A 19803-nucleotide genomic window follows, 5' to 3' on the forward strand; every position below is an offset into this window, starting at 1 on the left:
TGTATACGCCGTATGCACCACCACACACATACACACACACACTCTATATACGCCATACGCACTCCCCCACACACACTCTGTAAACGCTGTACGCACCACACACACACATTGTATACGCCGTACACACCACACACACTGTATACGCCGTATGCACCACACACACACTGTATATGCCATACACACCACCACACACAGTATACGCCGTACACACCACACACACTGTATACGCCGTACGCACACACACACACACACACACTGTATACGCCGTACGCACCACACACACACTGTATACGCCGGATGCAACACCACACACACTGTATACGCCGTATGCACCCCCCCACACACACTGTATACGCTGTATGCACCACCACACACACACACTCTGTATACGCCATACGCACCACACACACTCTATACGCTGTACGAAACAAACACTGTATACACTGTACGCACCACACACAAACACTGTATACGCCGTACATACCACATACACTGTATACGCCGTACGCACCACCACACACACTCTATATACGCCGTTCACACCACCACACACACTCTGTGTGCGCTATACACACCACACACACTGTATATGCCGTACGCACCACCACACACACACTCTGTATACGCCGTACGCACCACACACACACTGTATACGCCGTACGTCTTGCGTGGTACCACCAGCGGAACACTGTTGCAAACAAGCCGCCGCCGGGATCAGCCGAATGATTCACTGACTGCCGCCATCTTTGTACAGGAGGAGCGCATTCGCAGTTTTAATGTGACCGCCGCTATCTGCCTGCACAAATATGGCGGCAATCTGATTTACTGCACGGGGAGACAGCACAAACGAGAAAACACATGAGGGAAGAAGACAGTGTGGCGCCCCTGAGGGTTCAGTCACCACAGGGGTACTGCACCTCACCCAGAGGTGTGGTATCTCCTCTCCCAGGTAAGGATGGAGCATCACTCAGGACCCCACTTCACACTCAACACTACACCACTCCTGTCCTGTAGGAGGCCTAAATGCACCAGGGTGCTGCCCCGGCCCGGGATAGAGGAGATGGGGGGGAGCCAAAGATAGGGGGAACCAAGTAGTGGGTGAGGGAGGAGGAAACACTTACAGGAAGCACTTATAGAATCATATAAATTAGTTGGCCATCTTTAGTTCAAGGTCTTTGATTGTGGGTCTTCTGTCAGGGTCCAGCAAGAGTCTGTAGCTGGCTGAAGATTCGCGGTCCTCGCTCTCTGGCCTTGAGACGAGGAGCAGGTCAGAGTTAACAAGCATCTCTGCCCGGTCAGGGTCCTGTTCTAAGAAGGCCATGGAGGGGAGCGGAGGAGATAGGCTCCACAGGCAAAAGGATCCCAGGGGGATACGGACGGAGCGGAGTCGCCAACTGTATTCTTCACTCTGGCTTAGCCAGAGGGACTCCTGCTGCAAGAGGGGTGACCGGCCCCCGATATCTGACTGTGTACTTCATGTCACTGTTGGAAAAGCCCGGCGACTTAGTGGATCCCAGGGAGGAAAACAAGCGGGAGGAGATAAGAAGGAGAGGAACACACCAGCGGGGTCTTGACAGGTGCTCCTGATCTACCTGGGAAGTGCTGAACCCCCTTTCTGGTGGCCGCAGTACACCGTGTGTAGCAGAGAGTAGCTTTGCGGCTGAAGGTTCATCTAAAGTGAGTAAAGACCCGGGTGACTTCATTCACCACCTCCGCTTGTTTATTCCTGCGCGGCACTGCACCCACCATACCTCCACACTGTTCAACAATCACTGCACTGAGGCCTACTCCGCCTGTGGGGAGTAGTACCAACCAAGCTGCCAGAACTCCAGCCTCAGAGGACTGTCGCAGCGCTGGTGGCCTTCACCAGAAACCATAGGTGGTGTAGTCGAACAACCACTCATCCAAAAAGCCCATTTTTCATGTGACAGCCATGGGCACGAACCGGGTCGAGGCCACGACTGCATCCCCGCAACACCTGCAATGCCCGGCTCCGAGTAACCCCACCGCTCAGGGAGGGCGAGTCAACAGCACAGGGGTGGAGAGAGAGAGCAGACAAGGGGGAGAGCACATGGGGTAGACAGGTCAAAGAAGAGATCACATGAGAGGAGAAGACAGCAGATGGGGGAGAGAGAAAGCGCACGGGGGGGAGAGACAGAGTACAGGGGGAGACAGCTCAAACGAGAGAACACATGAGGGGAGAACACAGCACCGGAAGGAGAGAGACAGCACACAAGGGGGAGAGCACATGGGGTAGACAGGTCAAAGAAGAGATCACATGAGAGGAGAAGACAGCAGATGGGGTAGAGAGGAAGCGCACAGGGGGAGAGAGACAGAGCACAGGGGGGGAGACAGCCCAAACGAGAGAACACATGAGGGGAGAACACAGCACCGGAAGGAGAGAGACAGCAGACAAGGGGGAGAGCACATGGGTTAGACAGGTCAAAGAAGAGATCACATGAGAGAAGACAGCAGATGGGGGAGAGAGAAAGCGCACAGGGGGAGAGAGACAGAGCACAGGGGGGGAGACAGCCCAAACGGGAGAACACATGAGGGGAGAATACAGCACAGGAAGGAGAGAGACAGCAGACAAGGGGGAGAACACATGGGGTAGACAGGTCAAAGAAGAGATCACATGAGAGGAGAAGACAGCAGATGGGGGAGAGAGAGAGTGGATAGGTGGGTGAGCACATGGGGGGGAGAGATTCTCAGCGCTGCAAAGCCTGCCCCCATCGTGACATTACTGCCCTCCCGATGCCATAGCATCGGGCCTCCATCTAGTATATATATATATATATATTACATATTCTACAAGCAGGGCTTGAGGATTGTCCATTATTATAATATACAACATATCAAGTGCAATGCAGGAGGGCAGTGGCATACCGCCAATGGCGGCAGAATACGCGACTGCTAAGGGGCCCATGAGCCGGGAGGGCCCCATAGCAGTCCAGGGGTGGACATACCGCCGCCGGTGCAGCTGCGCCGGGTCCCCACCAAGCAGCTGCACCAAGGGGCCCGCAAGGTGCAGCTGCTCTCTGCACGCGTCGGTCAGGGAGCGATCCCTGCAGCTCCGCTGCTGTCAGGAGGAGAATAGCAGCGGAGCTGGAGGGTTCGTCCTCTGCTTCCTCCCTGACCCAGGCTCGCGCAGCTTGATGACGTCATCATGCAGCGCGCGCCTGGGTCAGGAAGAAAGCTGCCGGCAACCAGGAGGATGCTGCTGCAGGGGAGCGAGCTGAGGTAAGTTGTTGTTTTTTTTTACTGAAATGCTGGGGAGGGGAGGTGGGGGAAGAGCAATGGTGGGATGGTGGGGCTGGGGAGAGGAATGATGGGGCTGAGAAGAGCAATAATGGGGCTGATGGGACTGGGGAGAGAAATATTGGGGCAGGGGAGAGGGCTGATGGGGCTGGGGAGAGGAATAATGGGGTTGATGGGTCTGGGGAGAGCAATAATAATTGGGTTGATGGGGCTGGGGAGAGGAGTGATGGGGCTTGGGATAGGAATAATGGGACTAATGGGACTGGGATAATGGGATGGTGTGGCTAGGGAGAGCAATGATGGGGCTGGGGAGAGCAATGATGGGGATGTTGGGGCTGGGCAGAGCAATGATGGGGCTGATGGGGCTGGGAAGAGGAATAATGGAGTTGATGGGGCTGGGGAGAGAAATGATGGGGCTGGGGAGAGCAATGATGGGGCTGGGGAGAGGAATGATGGGGCTGGGAAGAGCAATAATGGGGCTGATGTGGCTGGGAAGAGCAATAATGGGGCTGGGGAGAGGAATGATGGGGCTGGGAAGAGCAATAATGGGGCTGATAGGGCTGGGGAGAGCAATGATGGGGATGGTGGGGAAGCGGAGAGCAATGACGTGTTGCTGGGAGACAGCAATGATGGGGGTGCTGGGAGCGAGCAATGATGGTGCTGGGACAAAGCAATGGTGGGGGGCTGGGAGAGAGCAATTATGTGGGGCTGGGAGAGAGCAATGATGGAGGTGCTGGGACAGAGTAATGATGGGGGTGCTGAGAGGAAATGATGGGGGTGCTGGGAGAGCGCAATGATGGGGGTTCTGGGAGAGAGTAATGATGGGAGTGCTGGGAGAAGCAATGATGGAGGTGCTGGGACAGAGCAATGATGGGGGTGCTGGGACAGAGCAATGACGGGGGTGCTGGGAGAGAGCAATGATGGGGGTGCTGGGAGAGAGCAATGATGGGGGTGCTGGAAGAGAGCAACGATGAGGGTGCTGGGACAGAGCAATGATGGGGGTGCTGGGAGAGAGAAATGATGGGGGTGCTGGAAGAGAGCAACGATGAGGGTGCTGGGACAGAGCAATGATGGGGGTGCTGGGACAGAGCAATGACGGGGGTGCTGGGAGAGAGCAATGATGAGGGTGCTGGGAGAGAGCAATGATGGGGGTGCTGGGAGAGCGCAATTATGGGGGTTTCACTTTGCTTGTACTGTGAAGCCTTGTATGTTTTCCGTGTGCACATAGCTTTACAGTTAATTGGGGAGAGTCACAGAGACTGAATAATTTATATTATTGCCCGGTGCAGATTATAGTTAATGGGGGGCACAGTGCTGCTTATCACTTTATATTTTGATTACTAAGTGGCTGATAGTATATTAATGGGGGGGATACATATCTGTATTCGAGGACGCAGAGCGGGGGAGACACATGTATGCATACAATATGTGACCTTGTTATTTTCTAGGCTGGAGATCATCGTGACAAGACGAGTCGTGGCTGGGAGATGTAGACATGAAGGTCTGACCAGATGGAGAAGAAGCAGCAGAGACCGACTCTGATCAGATGAGATGTCAGCGGTAAGTGCCTGGATGTAAATATTATTCTGTATCTGCACTGTGTGACTTGGAGTGATAATGTTGTCTGTAAAATCTCTTAGGCTTCATTCTCACATTTGTGTGAAATGTCCGTGTGCTGCCAGATCTTTTTATCGGATGGTCCACGGACTCGTACAGTTTTATAGATCCATTCACACATCCATGAAAATCACGGATCTGAGAATGAGATCTGTGAGGGTCAGAGAATGTTCTGTTCTGATCCGATTTTGAGGATTAGAATAGGACATGCTCAATGCATCAGTAAAAGCAGACAGCACACCGACACTGCACACAGATGCAGGAATGTAGCCTTATTATGTATAGCACAGTCCCTTAGTATATAGTGTACTCACTTGTTATGTATAGCGCCATCCTTAGTTATATAGTTTCCTCTTTTATTATGTATAACACCCTCCCTTATTATGTACCATCCTCTCTAGCGGCTCACAGTTGGGGGATCATACTGTGTTGGGGTCAGCATACTTTGCCCTGGGAGTTGAGTTGAGGTATAGTAGGGTCATTAAACTGCGTATGTGGAGGAATTCACCATGGGGGTATCATACTGTGTTTGGGGGGCCCTTTTATTGGCATCACACTTTATGGGGCAATGAAAAAGAGATCTAGGACGTCAGCAGGAGGAAAATTACTATGTGAAGGATGGAAAGTTGTGAGATCTGATCTTTGGTGACCCAGACAATTATTAAAAAAAAAAAAATTCTTGGGGCGGGGGGGGCCCAATTACAGCTTCTGCTATGAGGCCCCATGATTCCTATGTACGCCCCTGCAGGAGGGGAAGGCGAAGGACATGACTAATCCCCCCAAATATTAATGATAGTGTGTAAAATAATCACAGGCTGCAATTACCCGCAATGTTTTTTAGTTTTGTTTTTTTAAACAATTAAAATCAACTTTTTCTTGTGGTTGTAAATGTGAAATAACAGTGAGAGCTCTGATGACATCACAATGCACATGACATCATAGACATGACAGCTGGAGTAGAATGTATGAAGCTCTGCACCAGAGCCATCTTGTGTCACTAGGATCTGACAGCTGGAAGGGGACGAGTCCAGGTAGGAAGCACATTACTTTTAAGCTTTGGTATACTTATAGCGAATCCCCCGGATTTATCATGGATCGCCAGAAACACTCTGTAATAAGACATTTTCAGGACCACCCCTTACCTAAATGAGGAGTCACTGATGATCTGCTGATATTAACAAGTATGGCAGCTAAACCCCCAGCAATGAGCTGCTATATTGCTGGGGAAGCAGCGTTTTACATGCCCCCTATAGTAGGAGGATGACAATGTGATGATCCATATTTGTTGGGGGTCTTCCAGCTCTTTGCACTGGCCCCCCACTATGGAAGACTACAATGGAGCTCTCCCTCTATGTCCCCCCTATGCTCTAGTAAGGCATGTAGATAGGGGGGGCTCAAGTTGGGACATCTTTATGGGGCTCCATTTTTGGATGGTTTTGCCATTGACGTGGTAGAATTACAGCACTTTGTAACAGAAATTTAGTGGCAAATGCCATCATTCTCTGTTGTCAGCTCTTTTGTTCCTGTTGGATTCGGGGTGACATTGGAGTTGTAGGTTACTGGGGTCAGGAATGGCAGTATGGGGTCCTGGGGGTTATTTTACTACATAGAGCAGTAGGTAATATAGATAAAATAAAAGGCTCCTTTTCAATGTGCGCCATAGAATTATACAATGAGGTCGGGGTTTTGTCTTTTTATTGAATTAATTTGTTGTTGATGTTGTAAACTGGATCCATAAAAAGCAGTGAGAGTTTTACTGACATCACCGGGCGCGTGACATCATCGACATTCCATGACATCACAGGTGACATAGAATGGACACATTGCTAAACCGGAATCATTTTATGTCATTAAACCCGGACAGCTTGAAGGAGACTGGTCCAGGTAAGCGTCTCTTCACACAATCTTGGGGTCCTGTTTACACATCATGTAGCTGGGGGTGTTTGTGGTGAAGTTCAGCACTGCACCATTTTGCCCCCCAAAAAATCAGAGCCAACACGTCTGTGTCATGTGTTTATTGCTGTGATTGTCAAGGTGATGCCTTTAGGGATGGCTGACACTGGTGAGTAGCCGGCATATAACTCGGATGAGTATAGCACTCACTCCAATGTTATACTATGGGGCAGTGCCAACTAGTGTTTATTTTCTCATGCCAAGTCGGCATGAGAAAAAAATTGCTGCATGCTGCAATTGGCAGAGTATATCAGACGACGAGCCCATACAAGTCTATGGATACGTGAAAAGCATCGGACTGCACTCAGATGTCATCCGAGTGCAGTCCAATATACGCCGGCTGACTCACACAATTGAGAAGATGGAGAAATTAAATTCTCCATCTTCTCCACACCTGTGATCCGAATCTCGCATGCGAGAGAATTGGATCACAAACACAATATTGTTGATATTTTCCATTGAAGTAAGGCCCCCCTAAGGCGAAGGTCTGGACAGTAAGAAACCCTTCCAGTCTCAATGACCACCTAATGGTTCAAAAATATCTACCCCACTTTTTGCTATCAAGTGTAGATTGAGCATCCCAGAATGCCAAAGGGGATCCAGAAACCAGAATATTTAGGACCTTATTTCAATCAGACTTCACCAATCTTTTTTTTTTTTGCTTTGTCCCATAGGGCGTAACGTTAAGACATCTGAAGAAACGCAGTGAGAAGGCATTCGTCTTGACTAGCGGAGAGGTGACTCCTTTGCTACAGGAGTCTGACAGGTAAGTGGACATTTTATCTCATCCATCAATTCCTCCCCTTGTAGATTTATTGCAGAATTGCCGTTTTAATCACCCAAAAAGCGCATTGACCGGATATTTAACCAACTCATCACTTACTTCAATCTACCAATTTTAGGACTTCAGTCCTGAAATACTTATTGGGTAGAATGGCTCCACCGACTTCATTTCTATTATGTCCATTTTCCAACTTCAACCAAGAGGATCTGCCGGTCTTGGAATATTGTCACTAGAAGCGGTATAACTCCGTCCATCATGCTCCTCCAGTTAGGAGGATAGACTGGGCTATTGATGGTTTATCAGCCCCACACTGGCGGATCCAGATCCAACTTCCATTAGGAGGGCAGACTGGTATACAGTGGGGAAAAGAAGTATTAATGCACTGACGATTTTGCAGGTTTTCCCACCTACAATGAATGGACAGGTCTGTAATTTTTATCATAGGTGCACTTCACCTGTGAGAGACCGAGTTTAAAAATAAAATCCAGAAAAATCACATTGTATGATTTTTACATAATTAATTTGCATTTTATTGCATGAAATAAGTATTTGATCCAATAGAAAAATAGAACTTAATATTTGGTACAGAAACCTTTGTTTGCAATTACAGAGGTCAGATATTTCCTGTAGTTCTTGACCAAGTTTGCACACAATAAAGCAGGGATTTTGGCCCTCTCCTCCATACAGATCTTCTCCAAATCTTTCAAGTTTCGGGGCTGTTGCTGGGCAACATTGAGTTTCAGCTCCCTCCAAAGATTTTCTACTGGGTTCAGGTCTGGAGACTGGCTAGACCACTACAGGACCTTGAAATGTTTCTTATGGAGCCACGCCTTAGGTTGCCCTGGCTGTGTGTTTCGGATCATCGTTGTGCTGGAAGACCCAACCATAACCCATCTTCAATGTACATACTGAGGGAAGGAAGCTGTTGGCTTAAATCTTGCGATACATGACCCCATCCATCCTCCCTTCAATACATTGCAGTCGTCCTGTCCCCTTTGCAAAGAAAAACACCTCCAAAGTATGAGGTTTCCCCCGTCATGCTTCATGGTTTGGAGAGTGTTCTTGGGGTTGTACTCATCCTTCTTCTTCCTCCAAAAAGATGAGTGGAGTGGACACCAAAATGTTCTATTTTGATCTCATCTGACCACATGACCTTCTCCCATGCCTCCTCTGGATCATCCAGATGGTTATTGGCAACTTCAAACAGGCCTGGATATGTGCTGGTGTGAGCACGGGACCTTGTGTGCCCTGCAGGATTTTAGTCCATGATAGCATAGTGTGTAACTAATGGTAATGTTTGAGACTCTGGTGCCAGCTCTCTTTAGGTCATTGACCAGGTCCCCCCATGCAGTTCTGGGCTGATTCCTGATGTTTCTCAGAATCATCCTTACCCCACAAGGCGAGATCTTGCATGGAGCCCCAGACCGAGGAAGACTTAGTCATCTTGTGTTTCTTCCATTTTCTAATAATTGCGCCAACAGTTGTTGCCGTCTCGTGAAGCTGCTTGCTTATTGTCCTGTAGCCCATCCCAGCCTTGTGTCTTTTATACAGGTAATAAGTTCAAACAAGTGCAATTAATACAGGTAATGAGTGCAGAGTAGGAGGCTTCTTAAAGAAAAACTAACAGGTCTGTGAGAGCCAGATTTCTTGCTGGTTGGTAGCTGATCAAATACTTATTTCATGCAATAAAATGCAATTTAATTATTTAAAAATCATACAATGTGATTTTCTGTTTTTTATTTTTAGATTTTCTCTCTCACAGGTGAAGTGACCTACGATAAAAATGACAGACCTCTACACTCTTTGTAGGTGGGAAAACTTGCAAAATCGGCAGTGTATCAAATACTTATTTTCTCCACTGTAGTGCCGCCCAACATGACCCCATCAAGCTCATCTTACCACTCCATACCAGGAGGGTGGATTGGGGCATTGACAGTTTAATCACTTTGTGTCCACAAGGCCATCTCTTCCAACTAGGAGCCTTAACTGGACTTACAGTGGTTTTATTCAGCTTATTGCAGCCATGTCCAGCTTGCACCTCCAACAAGGAGAGTAAACTGAAATGTAGATGTTTATCAACTTAAATGCTGAGCCGTCCATCCTATGACACCGGACCAGGAGGAGCAGCTGGACTTACACTGGTTTTGCTCAGCTCAGCCATACCCAACTTACAAATCCAACTTAAAGGATAACCTGGAAACTAAATGGTTAACCAACTTAAACGCCAACCAGTCCAATTTATAACTCCAGACCCCGAATATAAATTGAACTTACAATGATTTCTTGTGTCTTATGACCAGTGGCGTAACTAGAGTCTGAATATATGTATCCCGAATATGTCCCCCATTCTGCCGCTGTTCTTTATTGTATAAAAAAAATAATCCATTATACTCACCAGGGGTGTACATTCGAGTCATGGGGCTCCAGAGCAGAAGTATAACGCACTCCCCATAGTCCTTCCTATAGTATAATGCATCCCATAGTCCTCCATATAGTATAATGCATCCCATTCTCCTCCATATAATATACTGCACAGCCCATAGTCATCCATAAAGTATAATGCACAGCTCCTAGTCATACATGTAGTATAATGCACCCCATAGTTTTCCATAAAGTATAAAGCACCTCCACAGTCATACATAGTAGTATAATGCACCCCATCATAATATATAGCAGTATAATTCACCCCCATAGTCATATATAGTAGTATAATGTACCTCCATAGTCATATAAAGTAGTATAATGCACCCCATAGTCATATATAGTAGTATAATGCACCCCCATCGTCACATAAAGCAGTAATCATATAAGGCAGTATAATGTACCCCATATAGTTTATATAGTAGTATAAAGCACCCCATAGTCATATATAGCAGTATATTGCACCTCCTGGTCATATATAGCTGTATAATGTACCCCATAGTCATATATAATAGTATACTGCACCCCCATAGTCATATACACTAGTATAAAGCACTCCATAGTCATATACAGTAGTATAATGCACCCCATAGTCATATATAGTAGTATAAAGCACCCCATAGTCATATATAGTAGTATAAAGCACCCCATAGTCATTTATAGTAGTATAATGTATCCCCATAGTCATATATAGTAGTATAATGTATTCCAGAGTCATCCATAGTAGTATGGACCCCATTGTCATATCAGTATAATGCACCCCCATAGTCATATATAGTAGTATAATGCACCCACATAGTCATATATAGTAGTATAATGTACCCCAGAGTCATCCATAGTAGTATGCACCCCACTGTCATATCAGTATAATGCACCCCCATAGTCATACATAGTAGTATAAAGCACCCCATAGTCATTTATAGTATTATAATGTACCCCATAGTCATATATACTAGTATAATGCACCCCAGAGTCATCCATAGTAGTATGCACCCCACTATCATATCAGTATAATGCACCCTTATAGTCATATATAGTAGTATAATGCACGCAAATAGTCATATATAGTAGTATAATACACCTTCATAGTCATATACAGAAGTATAATGCACCCCTATAGTCATCCATAGTAGTATAATTAACCCCAATAGTCATCCGTAGTAGTATAATACAACCCTCATAGTCATCCGTAGTAGTATAATACAACCCCCATAGTCATATATAGTAGTGTAATGCACATCCATAGTCATAAATAGTAGTATAATGCACCACCATAGTCATAAATAGTAGTAAAATGCACCCTATAGTCATATGTAGCACTATATTGCACTTCAGTCATATACAGCAGTATAATGTACCCCCATAGTCATATATAGCAGTATAATGTACATCATAGTCATATATAGCAGTATAATGCACCCTTATAGCCATATATAGTAGTATAGTATACCCCATATTCATATATAGTAGTATAATGTACCCCATAGTCATATAGCAGTATAATGCACTCCGTAGTCATATATAGTAGTATAAAGCACCTCATAGTCATATATAGTAGTATGGCAACTTATTTAAAATAAATATTTAAATACTCTACCCACCTTCCCTTCGCTCCCGCTCCGCAAGTCCTGTTGTGAAGCAGGCAGCTGACTTCGGCCTGCGACGGGAGTGCATGACGTTACTGCCATGCGCCCCGTCATCTGCTGGCTTATGATTGGCCGGCAGCATGCATTGTCGCTAAAGGACCCAATGGGTATGTCCGCAGTAATACACTTCAACTGGATGTGCGTAGGAGGACGCACATCTAATTAAAGGTTCTGCTGGCGTCGGCGGCCCCTGATCCGCCGGGACTTTGTGACTTGCTGCGACCGCAGTCGTTACTCCCCTAATAATCACAACCATGACCAACTTCAACTAGAAGGATAACTGGGACCTAAATATTTTGCTAAGTAAAATGTCGACCAGTCCATTCTGAGACACCAGACTTAAAATAGCTTCATTCTGTTTAAAGCAACCATTTACACCTCCTACCAACAAGAGGCCAAACTGGGACATGGACAGCATATTGAACAGGTCTGCCTTTAACATCTAAGTATGAGGGATGGACTGGAAATTTGTTGGACTCACCAGCTACCCTCAGGACTGTACTTTATTAAGGCCCCTCCTTGTTGTTTGATAGGATCACCACAGACAGCCGGTATCACCCGCAAGTCATTCTTACCAATATCAGCAGTATTGCTAGTTAATGAAGCATTGAGACAGGAAAGAAAACAAGCCTACAAACCACAATCGGCTGGCTAATCAGGCAAAAGCCATGGCCCTGGAGCTGTACATACCACTGAAAGTGGCCCGGGGCGGGCGAGCCCCGCAGTCCGGACCCGGGGCGGGCGGGCCCCACAGTCCGGACCCGGAGCGGGCGGGCCCCACAGTCTGGACCCGGGTCGGGCGGGCCCCACAGTCCGGACACAAGGCGGGCGGGCCCCACAGTCCGGACACAAGGCGGGCCCCACAGTCCGGACAACGGGGCGGGTGGGCCCCACAGTCCGGACAATGGGGCGGGCGGGCCCCACAGTCCGGACAACGGGGCGGGCGGGCCCCACAGTCCGGACAACGGGGCGGGCGGGCCCCACAGTCCGGGCGTGCGGGCCCCACAGTCCAGACCTGGGGCTACACCCGGGGCAGGCGGCCCCATGGTCTGGACACGGGGCAGATGGGCCCCACAGTCCGGACACGGGGCGGCCACAGTCCGGACATTGGGCGGGCAGGCGCCACAGTCCGGACCCGGGTCGGGCGGGCCCCACAGTCCGGACAACGGGGCGGGCAGGCCCCACAGTCTGGACCCGGGTCGGGCGGGCCCCACAGTCCGGACAACGGGGCGGGCAGGCCCCACAGTCCGGACACAAGGCGGGCGGGCCCCACAGTCCGGACACAAGGCGGGCCCCATAGTCCGGACAACGGGGCGGGTGGGCCCCACAGTCCGGACAACGGGGCGGGCGGGCCCCACAGTCCGGACAACGGGGCAGGCGGGCCCCACAGTCCGGACAACCGGGCGGGCGGGCCCCACAGTCCAGACCTGGGGCTACACCCGGGGCAGGCGGCCCCACATTCCGGACACGGGGTGGACGGGCCCCACAGTCCGGATATGGGGCGGCCACAGTCTGGACATAGGGTGGGCAGGCGCCACAGTCCGGACCCGGGGCGGGCGGGGGGCCCAACAGTCCAGACCTGGGGCTAGACTCAGGGCAGGCGGCCCCATGGTCCGGACACGGGGCGGATGGACCCCACAGTCCGGACACGGGGCGGCGACAGTCCGGACATAGGGCGGGCAGGCGCCACAGTCTGGACCCGGGGCAGGCGGGGGGTGCCACAGTCCGGACCAGGGGCAGGAAGGGGGCCCCACAGTCCAGACTTGGGGCTAGACTCGGGGCAGGCGGCCCCACAGTCCGGACAGGGGGTGGACGGGCCCCACAGTCCGGACACGGGGCGGCCACAGTCTGGACAAAGAGTGGTCGGACCCCACAGTTCAGGCTCGGGGCTAGACACGGGGGCAGCCGGCCCAACAGTCCATACTCGGGGCGGGTGGGGGGCCCCAGAGTCTGGACCCGGGGCGGTCGGTGGTCCCCACTGTCCAGACCTGGGGCTAGACCCGGGGCAGGCGGCCCCACAGTCCGGACACGGGGCGAACGGGCCCCACAGTCCGGATACGGGCGGCCACAGTCCGGACATAGGGCGGGCGGGCCCCGGCGGGCCCCACAGTCCAGGCTCGGGGCTAGACCCGGGGCAGGCAGCCCCAAAGTCCGGACACGGGGCGGACGGGCCCCACAGTCCGGACACAGGACGGCCACAGTCTGGACATAGGGCGGGCAGGCGCCACAGTCCGGACCCGGGGCTAGACCCGTGGCAGGCGGCCCCACAGTCCGGACACGGGGCGGACGGGCCCCACAGTCTGGACACAGGGCGGCCACAGTCCGGACATAGGGTGGGCAGGCGCCACAGTCCGCACCCGGGGTGGGCGGGGGGGCCCACAGTCCGGAACCGGGGCAGCCGGGGTGCTCCACAGTCCAGACCTGGGGATAGACCCGGGGCAGGCGGCCCCACAGTCCGGTCACGGGGTGGACGGGGGGCCCCACAGTCAGGAACCGGGGCGGGCGGGCGGCCCCACAGTCCAGACCTGGGGCTAGACCCGGGGCAGGCGACCCCACAGTCCGGACACAGGTTGTATGGGCCCCACAGTCCGGACACGGGGCGGCCACAGTCTGGACATAGGGTGGGCGGACCCCACAGTCCAGGCTCGGGGCTAGACCCGGGGGCAGCCGGCCCAACAGTCCAGGCCCGGGGCAGGCGGGGGGCCCCCACAGTATGGACCCGGGGCGAGCGGGGGTCCCCACTGTCCAGACCTGGGGCTAGACCCGGGGCAGGCGGCCCCACAGTCCGGACACGGGGCGGGACGGGTCCCACAGTCCGGATACGGGCGGCCACAGTCCGGACATAGGGCGGGCGGGCCCATAGTCCGGACATAGGGCGGACGGGCCCCACAGTCCGGACGGGCCCCACAGTCCGGACACGGGGCGGCCACAGTCCGGACATAGGGCGGGCAGGCGCCACAGTCCGGACCCGGGGCGGGCGCGGGGCCCCACAGTCCGGTACCGGAGCGGGCGGGGAACCCCACAGTCCAGACCAGGGGCTAGACCCAGGGCAGGCAGCCCCACATTCCGGACACGGGGTGGACGGGCACCGCAGTCCGGACACGGGGCGGCCACAGTCTGGACATAGGGTGGGCGGACCCCACAGTCCAGGCTCGGGGTTAGACTCGAGGGCAGCCGGCCCAACAGTCCAGGCCGGGGCAGGCTGGGGGCCCTACAGTCTGTACCCGGGGCGGGCGGGGGTCTCCACTGTCCAGACCTGGGGCTAGACCCGGGGCAGGCGGGGTGGGCAGGCGCCACAGTCCGGACACGGGGCGGGCTGGGGGCCCCACAGTCCAGACCTGGGGCTAGACTCGGGGCAGACGGCCCACAGTCCGGACACGGGGTGGATGGGCCCCACAGTCCGGATACGGGCGGCCACAGTCCAGGCTGTTGGGTAGACAAGGGGCAGGCGGACCCAAAGTCCGGACTCGGGGCGGACGGGCCCCACAGTCCGGACAGAGGGCTGACGGGCCCCACAGTCCAGACACACAGCGGCCACAGTCCGAACATAGGGCGGGCAGGCGCCACAGTCCGGACTTGGGGCGGGCGGGGGGCCCAACAGTCCAGAACTGGGGCGGGCGAGGGGCCCCACAGTCCAGACCTGGGGCTAGACCCGGGGCAGGCGGCCCCACAGTCCGGACACGGGGTGGACGGGCACCACAGTCCGGACACGGGGCGGCCACAGTCTGGACATAGGGTGGGAGGACCCCACAGTCCAGACCCGGGACTAGACCCGGGGCAGGTGGCCCCACATTCCGGAGACGGGTCGGACGGGCCCCACAGTCCGGACACGGGCGGCCACAGTCCGGACATAGGGCGGGCAGGTGCCACAGTCCGGACCCGGGGATAGACTCGGGGCAGGCAGCCCCACATTCCGGACACGGGGCGGACGGGCCCCACAGTCCGGACACGGGGCGGCCACAGTCCGGACATAGGGCGGGGGGCCCCACAGTCCAGAACCGGGGCGGTCGGGGGGCCACACAGTCCAGACCTGGGGCTAGACCCTCGGCAGGCGGCCCCACAGTCCGGAACCGGGGTGGACGGGCCCCACAGTCCGGACACGGGGCGGCTACAGTCTGGACATAGGGTGGGAAGACCCCACAGTCCAGGCTCGGGGCTAGACCAGGGGGCAGCCGGCCCAACAGTCCAGGCCCGGGGCGGGCGGGGGGCATCACAGTCTGGACCTGGGGCGGGCGGGGATCCCCACTGTCCAGACCTGGGGCTAGACTCGGGGCAGTCGGCCCACAGTCCGGACACGGGGTGGACGGGTCCCACAGTCCGGATACGGGCGGCCACAGTCCGGACATAGGGCGGGCGGGTCCCACAGTCCAGGCTCGGGGCTAGACCCGGGGCAGGCGGCCACACAGTCCAGATACGGGGCGGACGGGCCCCACAGTCCGGAAACAGGGCGGACGGGCCCGACAGTCCAGGCACAGGGCGGCCACAGTCCGGACATAAGGCAGGCAGGCGCCACAGTCCGGACCCGGGGAAGGCGGGGGGCCCCACAGTCCGGAATCGGGGTGGGCGGGGGGCCCCACAGTCCAGACCTGGGGCTAGACCCGGGGCAGGCAGCCCCACAGTCCGGACACTGGGCGGACTTGCCCAAAAGTCCGGACACGGGGCGGCCACAGTCCGAACATAGGGCAGGCAGCTGCCACCGTCCGAACCCGGGGCTAGACCCGGGCAGTCGGCCCCACATTCCGGACACGGGGCGGACGGGCCCCACAGTCCGGACATAGGGTGGGCAGGCGCCACAGTCTGCACCCGGGGTGGGCGGGGGGGCCCACAGTCCGGAACTGGGGCAGGCGGGGGGCCCCACAGTCCAGACCTGGGGCTAGACCCGGGGCAGGCAGCCCCACAGTCCGGACACTGGGCGGACGGGCCCAAAAGTCCGGACACGGGGCGGCCACAGTCCGGACATAGGGCGGGCAGCTGCCACCGTCCGAACCCGGGGTAGACCCGGGCAGTCGGCCCCACATTCCGGACACGGGGCGGACGGGCCCCACAGTCCGGACACGGGGCGGCCACAGTCCGGACATAGGGCGGGCAGGCGCCACAGTCCGGACCCGGGGCGGGCGGGGGGCCCCACAGTCCGGAATCGGGGCAGGCGGGGGGCCCCACAGTCCAGACCTGGGGCTAGACCCGGGGCAGGCGGCCCCACAGTCCGGACACGGGGTGTACGGGCCCCACAGTCCGGACACGGGGCGGCCACAGTCTGGACAAAGGGTGGGCGGACCCCACAGTCCAGGCTGGGGGCTAGACCCGGGGACAGCCGGCCCAACAGCCCAGGCCGGGGGCGGGCGGCGAGCCCCACAGTCTGGACCCGGGACGGGCGGGGGTCCCCATTGTCCAGATCTGGGGCTAGACCCGTGGCAGGCGGCCCCACAGTCCGGACACGGGGTGGACGGGCCCCACAGTCCGGACACGGGGCGGCCACAGTCCGGACATAGGGCGGGCAGGCGCCACAGTCCGGACCCGGGGCAGGCGGGTGGCCCCACAGTCCGGAACCGGGGCGGGCGGGGGGCCCCACAGTCCAGACCTGGGGCTAGACCCAGGGCAAGCGGCCCCACAGTCCGGACACGGGGTGGACGGGCCCCACAGTCCGGACACGGTGCGGCCACAGTCTGGACATAGGGTGGGCAGGCGCCACAGTCCGGACCCGAGGCGAGCGGTTGGCAGCTGGCCCAACAATCCAGGCCCGGGGCGGGCGGGAGGCCCCACAGTCCGGATCCGGGGTGGGCTGTGGTCCCCACTGTCCAGACCTGGGGCTAGACTCGGGGCAGGCGGCCCCACAGTCCGGACACGGGGCGGACGGGCCGCACAGTCCGGACACAGGGCGGCCACAGTCCGGACATAGGGCTGGCAGGCGCCACATTCCAGACCCGGGGCTAGACCCAGGGCAGGCGGCCCCACAGTCTGGACACGGAGCGGACGGGCCCCACAGTCCGGACACGGGGCGGCCACAGTCCGAACACAGGACGGGCAGGCGCCACAGTCCGGACCCGGGGCTAGACCCGGGGCAGGCAGCCCCACATTCCGGACACGGGGCGGACGGGCCCCACAGTCCGGACACGGGGCGGCCACAGTCCGGACATAGCGCGGGTGGCCCCGCAGTCCAGAACCGGGGCGGGCGGGGGGCCCCACAGTCCAGACCTGCGGCTAGACCCGGGGCAGGTGGACCCACAGTCCGGACACGGGGTGGACGGGCCCCACAGTCCGGACACGGGGCGGCCACAGTCTGGACATAGGGTGGGCGAACCCCACAGTCCAGGCTCGGGGCTAGACCCGGGGGCAGCCGGCCCAACAATTCAGGCCCGGGGCGGGCGGGGGGCATCACAGTCTGGACCCGGGGCGGGCGGGGTTCCCCACTGTCCAGACCTGGGGCTAGACTCGGGGCAGGTGGCCCACAGTCCGTTCACGGGGCGGACGGGCCCCACAGTCCGGACACGGGGCGGCCACAGTCCGGACACAGGACGGGCAGGCGCCACAGTCCGGACACGGGGCTAGACCCGGGGCAGGCAGCCCCACAGTCCGGACACACGGGGTGGACGGGCCCCACAGTCCAGACACGGGGCGGCCACAGTCTGGACATAGGGCAGGCAGGTGCCACAGTCCAGACCCGGGGCGGTCGGGGGGCCCCACAGTCCGGAACCGGGGCGGCGGGTGGCCCCACAGTCCAGACCTGGGGCTAGACCCGAGCAGGCGGCCCCACAGTCCGGACACTGGGCGGCCACAGTTTTGACATAGGGTGGGCAGGCGCCACAGTCCGGATCCTGGGGGGCCGGGGGCCCCACAGTTTTACCTGGGCCTAGACTCGTGGCACGCGGCCCCACAGTCCGGAGACGGGGTGGTCGGGCCCCACAGTCCGGACACGGGGCGGCCACAGTCTGGACACAGGGCGGGTGGCCCCACAGTCCAGAAGCAGGGCGGGCGGGGGGGCCCCACAGTCCAGACCTGGGGCTAGACCCGGGCAGGCGGCCCCACAGTCTGGACTCGGGGTGGACGGGCCCCAAAGTCCGGACACGGGGCGGCCACAGCTTGGACATAGGGTGGGCAGGCGCCACAGTCCGGACCCGGGGCGGCCGGGGGCCCCACAGTTTTACCAGGGGCTAGACTCGTGGCAGGCGGCCCCACAGTCCGGACACGGGGTGGACGGGCCCCACAGTCCGGACACGGGGCGGCCACAGTCCGGACATAGGGCGGGTGGCCCCACAGTCCAGGACCGGGGCGGGCGGGGGGCCCCAGAGTCCAGACCTGGGGCTAGACCCGGGGCAGGCGGCCCCACAGTCCGGACACGGGGTGGACGGGCCCCACAGTCCGAACACAGGGCGGCCACAGTCTGGACACAGGGTGGGCGAACCCCACAGTCCAGGCTCGGGGCTAGACCCGGGGGCAGCCGGCCCAACAGTCCAGACCCAGGGCGCGCGGGTGGCATCACAGTCTGGACCCGGGGCGGGCGGGGTTCCCCACTGTCCAGACCTAGGGCTAGACTCGGGGCAGGCGGCCCACAGTCCGGACATAGGGCGGGCGGCACCCACAGTTCAGGCTCGGGGCTAGACCCGGGGCAGGCGGCCCCACAGTCCGGACACGGGGCGGACGGGCCCCACAGTCCGGACACGGGGCGGCCACAGTCCGGACACAGGACGGGCAGGCGCCACAGTCCGGTCCCGGGGCTAGACCCGGGGCAGGCAGCCCCACTGTCCGGACACACGGCGTGGACGGGCCCCACAGTCCAGACACGGGGCGGCCACAGTCTGGACATAGGGCAGGCAGGCGCCACAGTCCAGACCCGGGGCGGTCAGGGGGCCCCACAGTCCGGAACCGGGGCGGGCGGGTGGCCCCACAGTCCGGACCCGAGGCTAGACCCGGGGCAGGCAGCCCCACATTACGGACACGGGCTGGACGGGCCCCACAGTCCGGACACGGGGCGGCCACAGTCTGGACATAGGGCAGGCAGGCGCCACACCGGACCCGGGGCGGTCGGGGGGCCCCACAGTCCGGAACCGGGGCCGGCGGGTGGCCCCACAGTCCAGAACTCGGGCTAGACCCGGGCAGGCAGCCCCACAGTCCGGACTCGGGGTGGAC

General features: G+C 57.1%; 1 long non-coding RNA gene across 1 annotated transcript; it reads left to right on the top strand.

Annotated features, from left to right (window-relative positions):
- Positions 1-3154: 3154 nt before the first annotated feature.
- LOC141153325 (uncharacterized) lies at positions 3155-7676 on the top strand. The gene is made up of 3 exons (XR_012247285.1): positions 3155-3240; positions 4707-4818; positions 7503-7676. It is a non-coding gene; the product is annotated as an uncharacterized lncRNA (long non-coding RNA).
- The last annotated feature ends 12127 nt before the right edge of the window (positions 7677-19803 follow it).

The sequence above is a fragment of the Phyllobates terribilis genome, unplaced genomic scaffold (genome assembly GCF_046119375.1).
Source record: "Phyllobates terribilis strain yellow unplaced genomic scaffold, ASM4611937v1 Scaffold_7__3_contigs__length_470593459, whole genome shotgun sequence".
Taxonomy (NCBI): Eukaryota; Metazoa; Chordata; class Amphibia; order Anura; family Dendrobatidae; genus Phyllobates; species Phyllobates terribilis.